The following is a 15,914-nucleotide window of genomic DNA, read 5'->3' on the forward strand; positions in this document are numbered from 1 at the left end:
ATTAATTAATTAATTAAAAATATTTACTTATTTATTTGGGGGGGGGAGAAAGAGAGAGAGCAAGCATGTGAGTGAGGGGAGGGACAGTGGGAGAGAATCTTCAAGCAGAAGCTTGAAGCTTGATCCCACAGCCCAGGAGATCATGACCTGAGCTGAAACTGAGTTGGACATTCAATTGACTGAGCCACCCAGGCACCCCAAAAGGTTATTTTATTATTTTTATTTGTTTCAGTCTGAGAATTTAGTGATTCATCAGTTGCATAGAATACCTGTTGCTCATTACATCAAGTGCCCTCCTTAATGCCCATCACTCAATTATCCCATCCCTCACCCATCTCCCTTCCAGCAACTCTCAGGTTGTTCCCTATAGTTAAGAGTCTCTTATGGTTTGCCTCCCTCTCTGTTTTTATCTTATTTTTCCTTCCATTCCCCTATGTTCATCTGTTTTGTTTTTAAATTCTATATATTAGTGAAATCATATGGTATTTGTCTTTCTCTGGCTGATTTTAAAATAATACCCTCTAGTTTACACACATTGTTGCACATGGCAAGATTTCATTCTTTTTGATGGCTGAATAATATATCATTGTAAATAGAGACCACATCTTTTTATCTGTTGATAGACAGATGGGCTCTTTTCATATATTGGTTATTGTAGACATTGTTGCTATGAATATTGGGGTGCAAGTGTCCCCTTTGCATCACTATTTTTGTATCTTTTGGATAAATACCTACTAGTGCAATTGCTGAGTTACAGGGTAGTTCAATTTTTAACTTTTTAATTTTTATTTTTCAGTAATCTGTACACCTGATGTGGGGCTTGAACTTACAACCCTGAAATCAAGAGTTGCACGCTTCACTGACTGAGCCAGCCAGGTGCCCCTATAAGGCATCATTTTAGAGTCTTGTGTTGCTGAGAAAAAAAAATGTCATAGTTGTTAAGAACTCAGATGGTGGGTTTAGGCCTCATTTCAGTTCAGAATCTTTACATGATCTGGGGCAAGTTCTTTATGTCTTACAGCTTTTTTCCTCCTCATTAATAAAGTAGGAATAAGAGTTCTGTATTTACTACATATTTTTTTAAGTGGAAAAGCCATTTTGTACAGTACCTGGCATATAGAAAGTCTTCAGCAAACTTTTGATTGTAATTATTGTTCTTCTGTTGGCCAATATTGTCCTGCATTATTGCTTTTAGTATTCTTCATGCCGGGCTCTAACTGGGATGTAGGCTGTCTCCAGAAATCAAATTCACACCTGAAAGAATAAAAATGAACCCCTAGTAAGGATATCTGGAACAATGGGCTTCAGGTTTTGAGGGCAGCTCTAAATGATTAGGTGCCCTATGTCATGTGAACACCACTGAACTATGTACAGAATGCTTCTCAGAGTGGAACCTTCTCACTTGGCTGATTTATTCTGGCATTTTGGGTTCAAAGAACAAAGATACATATAAAAATAAGCTACATTTCTCTCTTCATGGAAATATCACTTGGGATGACAGCAATCTCCATAGAGTATAAATGTCTTCTTGAAATTTCCCAGCTCCACCATGCTTTCCCATATCGCTCTCTTTATGCACACATCACAGCCTTTCTGCCCTCTTCTTGGACTGCTTGCCATTTCTTTTTATCTGACTTACTCCTCCTCATTCTTCCAAACCCTGCTCAGATGTATCTCCAAAAGCATCCCCCAGCTCCACCAGTTTGCATCAGGTTGCTTTTAAACTTCTTGGGATAATATCTAATTGCAATTACATTAGCCTGCATCTGAGGTTAGTGCCCAATCCTAATTTATAAATGATTAATTAAATGCCTGTAAAGTGTGATATTATTTAGGCCTAGTCTACATCAATTTAACTCATTTGGTTGTATTTGTAAAATATTCAGTGTATGCTTTAGGGGCATTTTGATATGAAATGTAAGATGAGGTCTACGAAAGTAAAAGTGCCTAAGACCTGTGAGGGCCTTAAAAGATAAAGCTGTTTAATGATCAAGAATTTGAGAGTGTCCTCTGAATAATAGAATGGAGTAGTGAATATCTCTGTGAATCCAAGGATTAGACTCTCTGGGGTTGAATTAATTTTCTAATAGTTACTATTTGTGTGAATTAGGCAAGTCATTTAACTTCTCTAAGCCCTGATTTTCCCATCAGGAAAATTGGAAAAATAATAGTAATAAACATAGAGGTTTCTTTTGAGATTGACTGCCAGGGTACCTGTCATGTTATCCATAATGTGCCCTTTGGATGTATGGCGAGCTCTCAGGAAGCACTCTGTTGGGAAGACTGTCAGCCTGGTTGTTCCACAGTGCCTGGAAACTAGTTGCTTCTCATTAATATTTGTTGACAGATGCTGATTAGACGGTGTAAAGTGATAAGTTCAGTTTCTGACACTGATCAGTGTCAACAAATGGAAGCACTCGTCTAGGCTGTTCCAGAGCCTTCTTGCTGCCTGTTGCACCTCCCTTCAATTCATTTTCCACTTGAGCACTAGAGGTTTTCCTTATTGAAAGCATCATTCTCTTAGTCACTGATATATATTGCGACATATCTCTTTGCCGAGTGAAGAAGTGAGAGAATGACTGAATCCGTGGTTGTCTGATTGACTGAACAATCTTATATGTCAGGGGCTGTATCTATCTAGTTTGAGTTGAGTGGTGTTGGCATGACCACACAAGTCTGTACATATTTGTGGATTGAACAAGTGTTATTTGGTGATGATGCTGTCTTTGTGTATGTGTGTATGTCCTTTTTTTTTCTTTCTAGTATTCATTGCTATGGCTCTGTGACTTCAGCTTCACACAAAGTAGGTCAGAGCAAGGCAGTGGAGGGGAAACTGGTCCCCCAGGGCAGGAGGCCATAGTCTCTTCTGTCTCCCCCTACCTGCAAGGAAGGATGTGTCTTGGGCTGGAGAATTCATTCCTGGCATTTCATTCTTTGTATTCTTTTGAAGTTAACCTGAGAAATAAGGATATCCTCTTATCTGTAACTCATATTTCCAACCTCCCCTCTTAACCCTGGGGAGGACTTTTCCAGACATGGCGGCATAATGTAGCTGAAGAGGTCACTGGGCTGGACAGGGGAGTTGGGTGTGGATTACAGCAGGTTACTTGAGCCCTGTGGACCTCTGTGCCTTCATTTATTAAAGGGGGCTTTGCCATGCCCCCTCCAGTTTTAACATTCTAGTGTTATATAATGACTATGGTGCTGATAAGGGTGATTATGCAGTAGTAGTAGCATTAGGAGAGGGTCAGTGGTGAGTTCAAGTCCTCCAGGCAAGCTCTTGCCCCCTGTGGCATAAAATCAAAGAGGGCACATTTTGCTAATGTGCTTTATCTTGCCCATCAGCTCTGGAAACTAATTCCATGGGGTGATCACAGTCAGCCATCCTCTTCATCTGAGGAGATGCTATCCCAGGAGCAACTGCCCTCTGACCTGCTGGCTGGCCTGTGCATTACTCACCCTGTCACCAGTCCGGAGACTGGCCCAATGCCTGCCGGGAGCTTCTCAGGCTGGAGCAGCAGCAGAGCCAAGGATGAAACAGGATGCTTATTGGGAGAGGCGGCAGGGTGGGAGGATGATGCAGCCCAGACCAAAAACACATGCTCAGTTTGAGTGCCCGAGGAAATGTAGATGCACCATGATTAGAGAAAAACAGAGTGGCTACAGGGGCCCCTGGGAGAAAAATATCTGGTTTTGGTACCTGGACACAAGGAAAGGGTCATGGTTTTGCCAAACCAAACAATTGAGGTATGAGAAACAGGCCTGGCTAATATGCTGGTGGTAAGTCACCTTTGTCTGTCTTTCCCATTCAATCCAGAGCTCTGGCTACAATAATAAAAAGGATCAGTTAAAAGGTCAGTTCCTGACAGGATCCATAGTGCACCACAAAAAGCCAGCCTGGGTTGGAGTCCGGTTTAACAAGTTGCTCATCCTGTGAATGGAGCCTGGAAAGTTCTTCTCTAGCAATGGTGGGTCTGGAGGACTCCACAGAGAATCCTTCTAAAAGGAGTTCCTGAGTTTTAGTGGACATTACATCAGGTATCCCACCACGATCCTGGAGAGGAAATGAATGAAGATAGGGGGAGATGGGGAAATGGTGGAAACTGGAGCTCTGAGGAAGGAAAGGAGTGGGGTAACATCAAGAATGAGAACAGGATGAAATGTCCAGGGGATGCAATCTGTTGAGCCACCCGCTCTTGGTTTTGGCACAGGTCCTGATCTTAGGATTTTGAGATTAAGCCCCAAGTTGGGCTCCACACTTAGTGAGAATCTGCTTGTGATTCTCTCTCTCCCTCTGGCCCTCCTCCACTTGTGTGTGGGTACACACTAAGTAAATATTAAAATAAATAAATACATTTTTTTTTTAAATAACTGACTACATGACCAAAGCTATCAACCATAGTGCTTTTAGGTAGAAACTGGGCTCTGCAACAGCTAATGACCGTGAACAAATTTCTTACTCACATTGACTGAGCTTTGGTTCTCTCATCATGGACACAGGAAATGGAAGGAGCTCCTTATCAAATTAAGTTTGAAAACAGACTAGGAATTGGACACTTTGAAGTATTATAATCACAGATGCACCAAAGTACTGCTCTTTCCCTTCACCAACATACATGATGTAATGCACTCATCCCACCATGGTCTTTGATTTTGCTTAATCCAAAGACTAGAACACCTTTCAAGGTTCCAGTCCATTATGAGGAAGTCCTTCATCCTTTGGGCTGTTTGATTCTAGGCAAACTGCTAGACTGGAATAGGAATACAGCCCATGATGGTATAAATCAGTGCTGCTGGTCTCTGAGGAGTGGCCAGAGAGATGCTTGCAAAACATAGTAAACAGGACATGGAGGAAGTCAGGAGTTGGACTCAGGCTGTTAACAAGCTCCCCCCTCATTGTCAGGAAATGTGGGGAGCTGAGGGCCACTGAGCACACAATGATGCAGCGGGAAGTGGCCTTTATAAATACCCAGGGGTCAGGGCCGGCCCGACAAACAATAGGGGAAATGATGATGGAGGGCAGTGGGTGTGCGGGGTGGAGAAGGCCAAGATGATTCCATCAATGACAATAGCTGAGCAGGCAGTTGGTGGGGGTGGAGGTTGCAGAGGTAGGCCTGGGGATTGTGAACCAAACAATGCAAATTGCCAGGCAACTCAGTAGCCATAACACAGGGCAGTGAATTCTGTAAATAGTCCATGGTATGTCCCACTGTTCCTTCGAGAACTTCTCTTTGGCTCCTATGTTTGAAAATCTGTGTTTTGCTCCATTTACCACTGGAAGCTACTTCAGCATTCAGAGGACACCATTCCTCACCAGTGGTAAGGGTGGCCTATTTGGCCAGTTTCTGCCTTGCATTCATCGTTTGAAGCAAATAGCCACCAAAGGAAGCTCAAGAAGCCTGGTGTGGATGGGACAGAGGGCAATAGACCATGCTCCTAGATCTGCACTTTGATCTAGATCCATATGATGTGATGGATGGGGATAGATAGATTGAAATATCACCATCCTTTGCCATGTAAGAAGATGCATCTACGGAATATAGTCTGTAATGAAACAAAACATGTGAAGGGCTATGGTAAAAGCAATAAACCGACGTAGGATTTTTTTTTTTTTTTGTCACTTTCTCAGCATGAACTGTTACCAGCTGGTCAAGTAGGTTGAGTGAATGGCTATTTGTAAAACCAACTAAAGGAATTAGCCCATTTCTTTCATAGGGCAGTTCCTAGTTCTTTCCATGATAAGCTATAAATGGGATCCATCATTTAAATTCTTTGAGCTTTAATTTTCTTTACTACATGGAGTTTGTCATTGAGGGTCTCTGAGATGCTATACTTATGGAAAGAAAAATTTTAGCTGAACTCATTTTTTCCCCTCCATCTTTGCCAAGCCATTATCTGTTGAGCATTGGAAATTCATCTTCTATTCCAACATGTAGACTGTGGTAGGGAGACAGCACCTATTCTATCTGTTCAAGGAGCATGCATGATTTCATGAAACTCCAGGAAGTATAAAGGAGAGAAATTGTTGTCAAATGGCATTTTCGATCTTCCTGTGTGTTTACAAATAATAGGGTGATTTCCAAGCACCCAATGACTATACCTCAAGCAGTAATTGTAAATTCATCAGACTGAATGTTCTGTATATCTGCTAATATATTTTCCCACACTTCATTGTAAATATGATTAAAGATCTAATTCAGTAGTCAATTGTTTAATATCATTCCTTTCTCTAAATTTTAAGCATTGCAAAGGCACATGCCAGGTCTCTCCTGTTAATGTGGTTTTCCTGGTGCTCAACATAGTTCCTCTCAACATAGTTGGCTCTTAGCTCACATTTATTGAATAACTAGGGGAAAGAACACTTTCTTGCTGAGGGGTTCCTTCTCTATATACAGACTCTACAAGCAGCCAGCTGGAATCTGTGACCAGGGTCTTGCTTCTTGCAGGGGACTTCCCATAATCTTCCGGGTCTAGGGATGGCTTCAGCATGAAGATATCTTCAGGTTACCATCCAGGATGATAGCTGCAGCCTTGATGGCAGAGGAGCTACTCCTTAAGTATCTCATGGCAGTCATAATTAACTAAAGTTGTCTAAATTGGAGTGAAATAAAGTATGAAATTCAAATGAGGATTAAGCCACTTCATATTTCTTTTAATACTTATTGTTTATAATGCACATTTAACATAAATTTGTGGGCCAAGTGGGCTAGGTGTTGCATGTAAGCGATGGGTATTGTATGTAAGCAAAGAATCACTGAATTCTACTCCTGAAACCAACATTACACTATATATTAACTAACTAGAATTTAATAAAAATTTGAAAAGAAAAACAAACAAAAACCTACATAGGCTTTGACTTTCAATGAGAAAAGATGAAACAAAACATAAACTTAGAGCTTGCTAAGGGTAACCTAATTCTAACTTTAACTTTCACATAACACTGGTGAAAGCATAAATTGGTATATACTTTCTGGCAAACAATTTTGTATTAAGTTATATCAAAGCCTTAAAATATTTATATTCTTCAACCCAACAATTTTGTTCGGGGAATCTTTCATAAATGCGGATGAAAATTTATAACCAAAGACGTTTTCCTATTTAAAAAGTAGGAAATAATTTATCTAATAATAGAGGATATTTAATTAAATGGTTGATATGAAAATAATAGAATATGATAATGCCATTGAATTAAATTATTGAATTAAAGATATCATTAAAACTACTTTTATATATAGTTTGGATGAGTGACTATTATTTGACAAAATGGGAAAAGACAGGCTACAAAATATATGCAGGACATATTCTCAACTATGAAGAATAATATAAATCGAAAAAAGTCTGTAAGCATTTTTTTAAAAAGATTATTTATTTATTTGAAAGAGAGATATAGAGAGAGAGAGCACAAGCAGGACAGAGGAGCAAGCTCCCCACTGACCAGGGACGCTGATACAGGGCTCAAACCCAGGACCCTGGGATCATGACCTGAGCCAAAGGCAGATGCTTAACTGACCGAGCCACCCAGGTGCCCCTGTAAGCATTGTTATAAAATATTAACAGTGAAGGTTTCAGGATGTTAGAATGATGGTTTTCTATTTTTCTTCTTGATACTTCTTTTTCTAGAATTGTTCATTGTAATTATAGACATATATTCTATAATAAGTTTTAAAAAACTTTTCTTTGGTTGGTTTATCTTTAAAATTCCAGGTGTAATTAATGTACTTCTGTCAATCTCTGGAAGGAATGAAAATGTAGGCACGAGTCTCCTCAAAAAGAAAGAAGAGAAAGAGAGGCAGACAGAGGCTCAGTGTTGTTGGAGGAAATATTCTTTTGGTTTTGGAAACGATCATGAGGGAATCACAATGATAACATACAAAGACATTCTAAGTACCTGTATTCTTTTTATCTTCCCTTCTTAACAAGTCATTGAATGGAAGAGGAGATAATTTATAAAGGGTGTTTTCAGCAGAAGCTAAGAAAAGTGACAGCCGTATGTCAACTTGAGATGAATTCTCATAGTCATAAAAGTTAGATGTTGGAATGGTCTTTGACATTAGAAGGTTTCCAGGTAGAGGTCTGTTTTCATGAATGAATGAGCTAAACAAACTACAAAGACACCACAGGATGATAGTGGTAGACTATGGGTAGGTTAAGCAATGAGAGCTGACATTGATTGTGAGCTCACCAAGTGCCAGGCCCTGTTCTTAGAGTTTGGTCTGTGCTAATTCCTTTAATTTTTGTGGTAAATCCATGAGTGAGATGATATAACTATGTTCACTTTATAGATTAGTAAATTGAGGCATAAAATATTAAGTAACTTGTCTGCCGTCACAGAACTCCTGGAGAAATTGCTTAGAGCCTTTACTTTTTTTATCATGATATAACTCCTCATTGAAAAGAGTTCTGAACAATAGAAAGGCATTACATTATTCCCAGGTGTTTGTATTCCCATAGCCGTGAGTCTCATTCAGTAGGACAAGAAATTGCACTTTAACAGAAAATAATATTGTAAAAGGAAATAGCTTTATTTCCCTTAAGACCTAAAGTCCCATTCAATATTCATTCATTCAATAAATATTTATTGAGGGCAGGATGCCCTGGCAAGAGAGATAAAAAGACTTCTCTAGAAAGACAGACAGATAGACAAGTAAGCAAATGATAGGCTGAAGGGCACTGCAAGCCTTTGATGGACTTACTCAGGATTGATGTAATTACATGGACATTTTTAAAAAGACACTCTGACAATCTGAACAATGGCAAAAAGACTACAGGGAGATAGCTTTGGAAGTAACAGCAATCAGCTCCGAGGGCTTAAAATACAGTCATCTGAACTGGATGAAAAAGCTAGAAATTGGTGACTATAATAGTTGCAATCCCATTAGGAAAAAAATGGTATACTCTAGCTTTAATAAGTTAAATATAGGGATTATTTACAGAGTGTGTGAGTGAGGCTTAAGAAATGAAGTGGGGATTGAGGAGTGCCCTGGGGTTGCTAACATCAGGGAGCAGGAGCCTTTATCACCTCCAAACCTGATGGGCAGTAGAAGGATTACTGGAACCCCGGGAGGGTTGTGTGGAAAGGGATGTGTGATGGGGTCTGCCCTTATGTCTAGAGAACTGCCAGACCATGGCGACCCTGAAGGGTGGGTGGGAGGGAAGCACCCATTCTCCTGCCTTATTCCAGTCTCCACCAGTGCTCACCAAATGCAGATCCAACTGGCAGCCAAAGAGCAAGGAAGCTACTACTGTTTATGTCCTGTAAGTCAGTCTCCTTGGGCTTGTGCTTGGGAAGGGAATATGGTTCTGGTGGGGCATGTGGAAGGGTCTAGCTCAGTAAGCACATGCACATGGTAATAAAAGAGGGGCTGGAATCTGCCATGAGTCCCAGGTTTGGGAATGGGGTCATTATTCCCAGGTCCTGAGATAGGCAACCAAGGAACATTGAGGAACACATTTTCGAAGTGCATGTGAAAAATTTATGTAAAACCTCTAGGATATAGTTATTATATGAAGAGATGGTGAGAGTTACAGAAGGCTGGTAGTTACAATGGATTTATATAGATGAGAGTCATAACCATGGTAGCAGAAGAGATAAATCTGGAGAATATATAGGGCAATTTGAAAACATGAGTAAGGGCGGAAGGCGGGGGATCAGTAGTCTTTAAAGATGTGATGAATATAATTAAGGCAGTCAGAAGAAGCAGTACAGGAATTTCAAAGCCATCTAAACCTGGTCTCTTCCTATGGACCAGGATTCTTGGGTTTGTATTTGCTTTATATGGACTCCCACGGATCCAAATGGAAAATGCATGTTGATTGGGATTTTAAGATGAGAAGTAAAAGACCAGGCCTCAGAATAGAACCTCAAACGATGACCTTTCCTCTCAAAGCCTTCTTTACCTTTCTGGAATAGTATTCATTGACCACATCCTACCTCACAGGGTGTTTTTAAGGATAAATGAGATAACGTCTGTAAAGCCCCAGGAGAGGAAGCCCCGATGTAGATAAGCACATGCTCGGGTATTTTTAGCTGAGTGTTGGGTGTTCAGGACGTGCCATTTAGCAATTCCTGGAGCCTTGAAAAGGAAAGAGAAAGGGGTGGGGAGACAGGGAATCAGTGGCATACAACAAATGTTGTTTTTCGAGAAATCCCTCCCACCCTGAGTGTAAGAATCCACGTCAAAGGAAGCAAACACCATGTGTAGATAAAACAGGAAAGTGACAGGTTTGCTTGCTTGCAACCAAGATGGGGTGATGCCAAAGGGTTAGTCCTGGCTGCTTGTTCTCTATAGGGGGCAGAGGTCCAATCGCCGGCTACTCTACTGATAATGAAACCAGGGTTAACTAACTCTGTCCTGTGTAGAATGGCAGGAAACATCTTCATCACCCATGACTCCTGGAGAGAGTGGTGGCGGCTCAGGGGGGAGGTTGCATTTCCTGTCAAGATTCCAGAAAGGGTGCTCACTCTCTACGGAGGCAGGAGCACTAGCATGCTGACCCAACACAAGCAAGGCTGCAGAGTGACCACAGGGCCTGGCCCATCCTCCTCAGCCCATATCTGCTTCATAAGCACAAAGCCTTTGAGAAAGTAATAACAGGAACCTTGGAAAGATAACTTACTTGGAGAAAGGTCTTGGAAGAGTTCATCCAACTGCACCACCAATGCTCTTTTTCCTTTTCTCCCCCGTTCTGTCATAAAAAATGTTTATTTCTAAATCCCATAGTGCAGATCTGTGTCTTCTTATATATGAAAAGGCAATAAAGTTTGAGTGCCTCTCATGCCACATTTTTTATATATCATGTCATTTAACCCTCTCTACAAAACTATGATTTGTTGATCTGTTTTTGGTCAATATATATATCGATATATTATTGATCCATTTTTGCAGGCAAGTCAACTGAAGCAGACACCTAAGATTGAATAGCAAGAGTTAGATCTGGGTTCGAATTCTATGTCACTGTATGTAAGCAGCATGGTATTCGGGGAACAGTTTAACCTTTCCAAGCTCGGTTTCTCTATCTACAAAGTGGAGGGCATAATTGCCATCATAGGATTATTATGAAGGTTAAGTGAGATAGAGCAGATAAAATTTGAATTTAGTTGTATATTATGTCTCTGTTCTTTCCAAGACTCCTCTGGTAAACTCAGAAGCCAAAAAAGACACAGATTAAAACTAGAATGTTTTTCTAGGCTGCTTGACCCCAAGTATTCAAACTTATTTCAGAGGAGAATTCGTGGGAGAGAGTAATTTTATTTTGACCTTGGTAATCTTGTTAGTTTTGCTTTCTTAAAACAGAAGGAGTATGCCCTCTATAGATACCTGAAGAGATATCTAGATGCGCCTTTTTGATTGTGTAATATTATCCCTTGGTCTGTGAAGCAACGAGAGACAGAACCTATTTTGAGGGGTGATGAAGCTCATCTCACATCCCCTGGCCTCTCATGGTGAGTGGTTTAGTATCACGCCGGCAATCACCTGCAAGATAAAGAATTGGGAGAAATGCAATTTCCTTAGAAGATAGGAAGGTTTTAATTACGTGAAGCCATAAAACATTAGCTTCGCCAAGGACCCAATTCTCTTAATTGAGAGTAAGGAAATTAGGAGCCTGTTCAGTCAAGCTTAAATTCTCAGAGCCAGCTAAGGGTAGGGGCAGGATTAGATCTCAGTACCCCTAAACCCAAGGCTCGTCCCACTGCATCAGATTCAAATTTTTACATTTCCTATCTTTCACACGTTCTCTCAGTTGAGTATCTCTTACCCCTTTGCTGAGTATTCTCCTCCTAAAACAATGGATAGGGTTTGTAACAGTGCCTTCCCATGGGAAATGTTCATAAAATATTTGTAACATGAATAAACCATGGCATACCTGGAAGCACTTTACTAAATGGTTTCTCGAATCTCTGACTGGCTCTTCCTGTTACTAAGACTTGGATTTGGATCAGTTAGTTCAGATCGTGTAGACAGCAATTCACCTGTAGCTGGAGAATGAAGAACAATTGTCTCCCCTCCCCTTTTTAAAAATGTGTCATCCTTTCCTCTATTCTCGAGATTGTCCCTCATTTGAGGAATATTAAATATTGCAATTGCCTTCAAGTAATCACACCCCCAATGACAGGTCAGTCTCTGGCAGTGAATACTTCTTACCGGTAGAGAATTAGACAAAGTGACAGGGTTAATTCCCAGCAGGACACAAGGGTGTTGGTAGTGTGAAGCAATCGTGCTCAGGGAGGCACATCAATTACTTCCCTGACAGTCCGAAACGAGGGGGGAAGGGCTTCATCGTGCCTAGAATATTACCTCTTCTCATCATTTATCAAGGCTTTTGATGTTCTTCATGATGTGAGTGGGAGGAAGTCAAGGTGCTTTCTTCAAACCCGGGTTTGGAAATTCCATTTGTGTGAGGTTTGAAAATGATTGGGTAGAAAAGAACTCCTAACATGAAAGGGGAAGACATGCAATAGCATGCCCTGTGCAGCTTGAATCTGTTCTTCGGGCAAACCTCGCCAAGACTCATCAGGCACAGAGGGAATTATCAGCCTATCAAGTGGAAAGGTGAAATGAGTTTTATCATCTTCTCACTAAAATGACAATTCTAGTGTCAAGTTTCATTTGGTTGATAAATGTCACGTGGGAAGGGACAGTAGCAGACCTACAGCCTCTCTTGGCCGGCCCGCCAAGAGCCTGCAAGATGGCAGAGTGCAAAAACTTGAGGGGAAGGTGCTATGAGTTGGAAAGAAAGGCAGGTTGCACTCCGTGCTCACCTTGGAGGTACTGAGAGATCATTGAGCCTACAGCACAGCCATGTTGGGTTCCAGAGCCACCTGTGGCATATAAATTTATGTCCATGTCAACTTATGTCCTCCATTGCAGTGTAATCATTGACAAATCCCAAAGAGGTATTGAGACTTGATGCTGCCTTTGACATCTTGGTTGGTTCATCCCAACTCAATGTAAATTGAGTATTTACACCAGATATATGGTTACTTAGATTGCAAACAACTGTGTACTGTTTGATCTCTAGTGTATGAACACCTTTAAAAAAAATAGGGAAGGGCTGGTTAATGCTTAATATAAGCCAACCTCAGTTGGTAATCAGGAAACTTATGTTGAATGAAAGAATGCTGAGTGAACACAGTGTTAGAGAATTTGATTCCTTCCTTTAAAGCCTTGCTACCCACAAGGTGGTCCATAGAACCAGCATTCTCATCATCAGCAAAATCGTTACAAAAAGTGCCAAATATAACTGGGCTCACTCCAGACCAACTGATTTAGAGTCTATATTTTGTAAAACCCTCCAGTGATTTGTATGCACATTAAAGCTTGAGAAACTCTGCTCTAAGACACTATGCCCATCAGTTGGATGGTTTATACCAGGTAGACAGAAATATGCTTTATGCCTTTGAATCTTAGTTATAAAGAATCTCACAGACCTGCATAGCTGAAAGGTGCAAATGTGTGTGTGTATATAGCACAAAGCATAATCACACCATTTTCTAGAAAAAAAAAACCTGTTGCTTTTAAAATAAGTTAATGAAAAATCATTTCTCCTTTCAGCTATTATTATTGATGTATCAACATGCCTGAATTCCTGAAAGGGTTTTACACTCCTGGAAGGTTAGGATCACATTTCAGGCATTTCTACATATCACTACAATTATGCACATAATAATTGCTTTAAAATGCTTATTGAATAGGCTCAAACCTCTGGGTAAAAGTGTTCTTTCTCATAGCACCTCACATTCTTTGTTTAAAACACTAATTACAATTTATAATTATGTATTTCTGTGCTTGGTTTTTTTTTTTTTTATGTCTGCTCCCTCTGCTAGATAATAAACCGTATCAGAACAACACTAGGTTTGTCTCATCCACTTTCTACTGTGTTTGCCAAATCAAGGAATGCATGGTGGTCACTGTGCACAAATTTAGATGCATCAAAGACCTCCTTAATCAGATCATGATTTATCTTTCTACTCGGAGGGGGAAAAAAACCTTCTTTATACACAATCTTTATATAAAAATCATACTTATAGAAGAGTAACGGTAGGAATTATCAACAGTTGTGGGTTCTTGCCCCCTGGATGCTTAGCAGATGGAAATGTCCATTGCTTCCTCGAAACCCCAAATTTGGACTTCCCTTGCTCCATCCACCGTCACCTTGAGAAAGATATCGTCTGCAATTCTACGAAGTAGAAATGTTCAGTTTCAAGCCCTGAGAACAGTCAAGGTGTTTTGCTTTGTTTTGTTTTGTTTTGTCTTTCCTCTCAGAACTGCCCCCTCAAAGAAAGCCAGGCAGCTTCCACACTCTGCAGTACCAGCCCCGTCCCTGCTGCCACCAAATCAATCTTTCCTTTCCCGTTTTGGCTTCTTTGTTGGTGCACAAGCACTTCCTCTAGCTCCGGGGACGTTGGGTTTGAACCTTGTTCTGGGGTGTGTGTGTGTGCGTGTGTACGTTGTTCTGCGTTTGCGGTGTTTCTCTAGCAGCCTTTGCCATTCTGTGGGTGTTCTCTTGATCTGAAGTGGAACCACTGACTCTCAATAGCCACCGATGTTTGTGCAATTCTCTGCAAAAATGGCTTCAAGTGTTACCTTGGCTGCTCCACTTCGCGGCAACCACAATGATGAACAGGCACGAACCCCTTGACACATGCACTTCACCTCCCCGACAGACCCGATAAGATCAACCATCAGGCTGCAGGCGGTCTGGCATGTCAGTGTGCTCTGCACCCAGGTGGTGGGGGGCACTCCACACGCCTTTGCGGGAGCTTGCTTGGGCTGCCACCGCTCGCCCAGCACCCCACTTCCAGGAGGTGGTGGGAGGCACAGCTGAGTCTGCAGAGGGGTCTCAAGGCACCTTTCAGACACACAAATGGGGCTAGAAAGACGGGTTGCTTATTTCCACCCTTGGCTATTTCCCTACCACCGATCCCCCCAATAATCAAGAAGATTTCTAAGGGCATGAGCATTTACGCTGGGCCCCATCCTGTGCTACAGTGTTCACAAAATAAATGTATACACATGCTCTCTGAGCCACCTCTCTGCTCCAAAAGTATCTCTGGCTCTGAGCTGATGGGTGGAGTCCCCCAGAAGTCAGCGAGAACCCACCCCCCCTGCAGCCTGGTTAGGTGGGTGGTACGTGTGGTGGTACTTCTGATAGGCTTTTCACATTTTTTTAAAAGATTATTTATTTATTTATGAGAGAGAGAGAGATTGGCAGAGACACAGGCAGAGGGAGAAGCAGGCTTCATGCAGGGAGCCCCATGTGGGACTTGATCCCAGGACCCCAGGATCACACCCTGGGCCGAAGGCAGGCTCTAAACCGCTGAGCCACCCAGGCTTCCCAGGGTTTTCACATTTTTAATCTTTCATGTAATAAGGAAAAAATAGAACTTGTTACTCAAGAGGGAAGAATAATCCTTGGTTGGAACAGGAGGAGACAGTAATTGTGTAGTGGGGCAGGATTATCTGAGTCTCATCTTCATTACAAAAGTCATACTCAGTAAACTCTGACATTGCCTGAGCTTGGGACACTGAGTCTCAGGAACCTGACAACCCCTGACACAAGAAGCAGGTAAAAGGTGTTTGCATCTAGATGTGAGATCCAGGACTGGGTGGTGCGGGGGTGGTTCAAGGGACTTTTGTTCAGTTGAACTGAGGATGGTAGGAGGTGGGGATTTTTTTTCACAGACCAGGAAATTGAGGCAAGGAGCAGAAGACTGGATCCAGGATATGTAGTGACTCAGCGACACAAGAAAGGTGCCATGGCAAGGGGATTATTTTTCCCCTAACTCTGCAAAAGGTGGCTAGTCATGAGAAGAAATTATTCATCTTAATTGTTTTTCCAGGAAGACAACAACTATTAAGGTTCGTTCACTCAGAAGAGAGAAATGGACATGTGCAATGTTCCAGGTTCCCTTA

This window comes from Vulpes vulpes, chromosome 12 (assembly GCF_048418805.1).
Source record: "Vulpes vulpes isolate BD-2025 chromosome 12, VulVul3, whole genome shotgun sequence".
NCBI classification, from domain to species: domain Eukaryota; kingdom Metazoa; phylum Chordata; class Mammalia; order Carnivora; family Canidae; genus Vulpes; species Vulpes vulpes.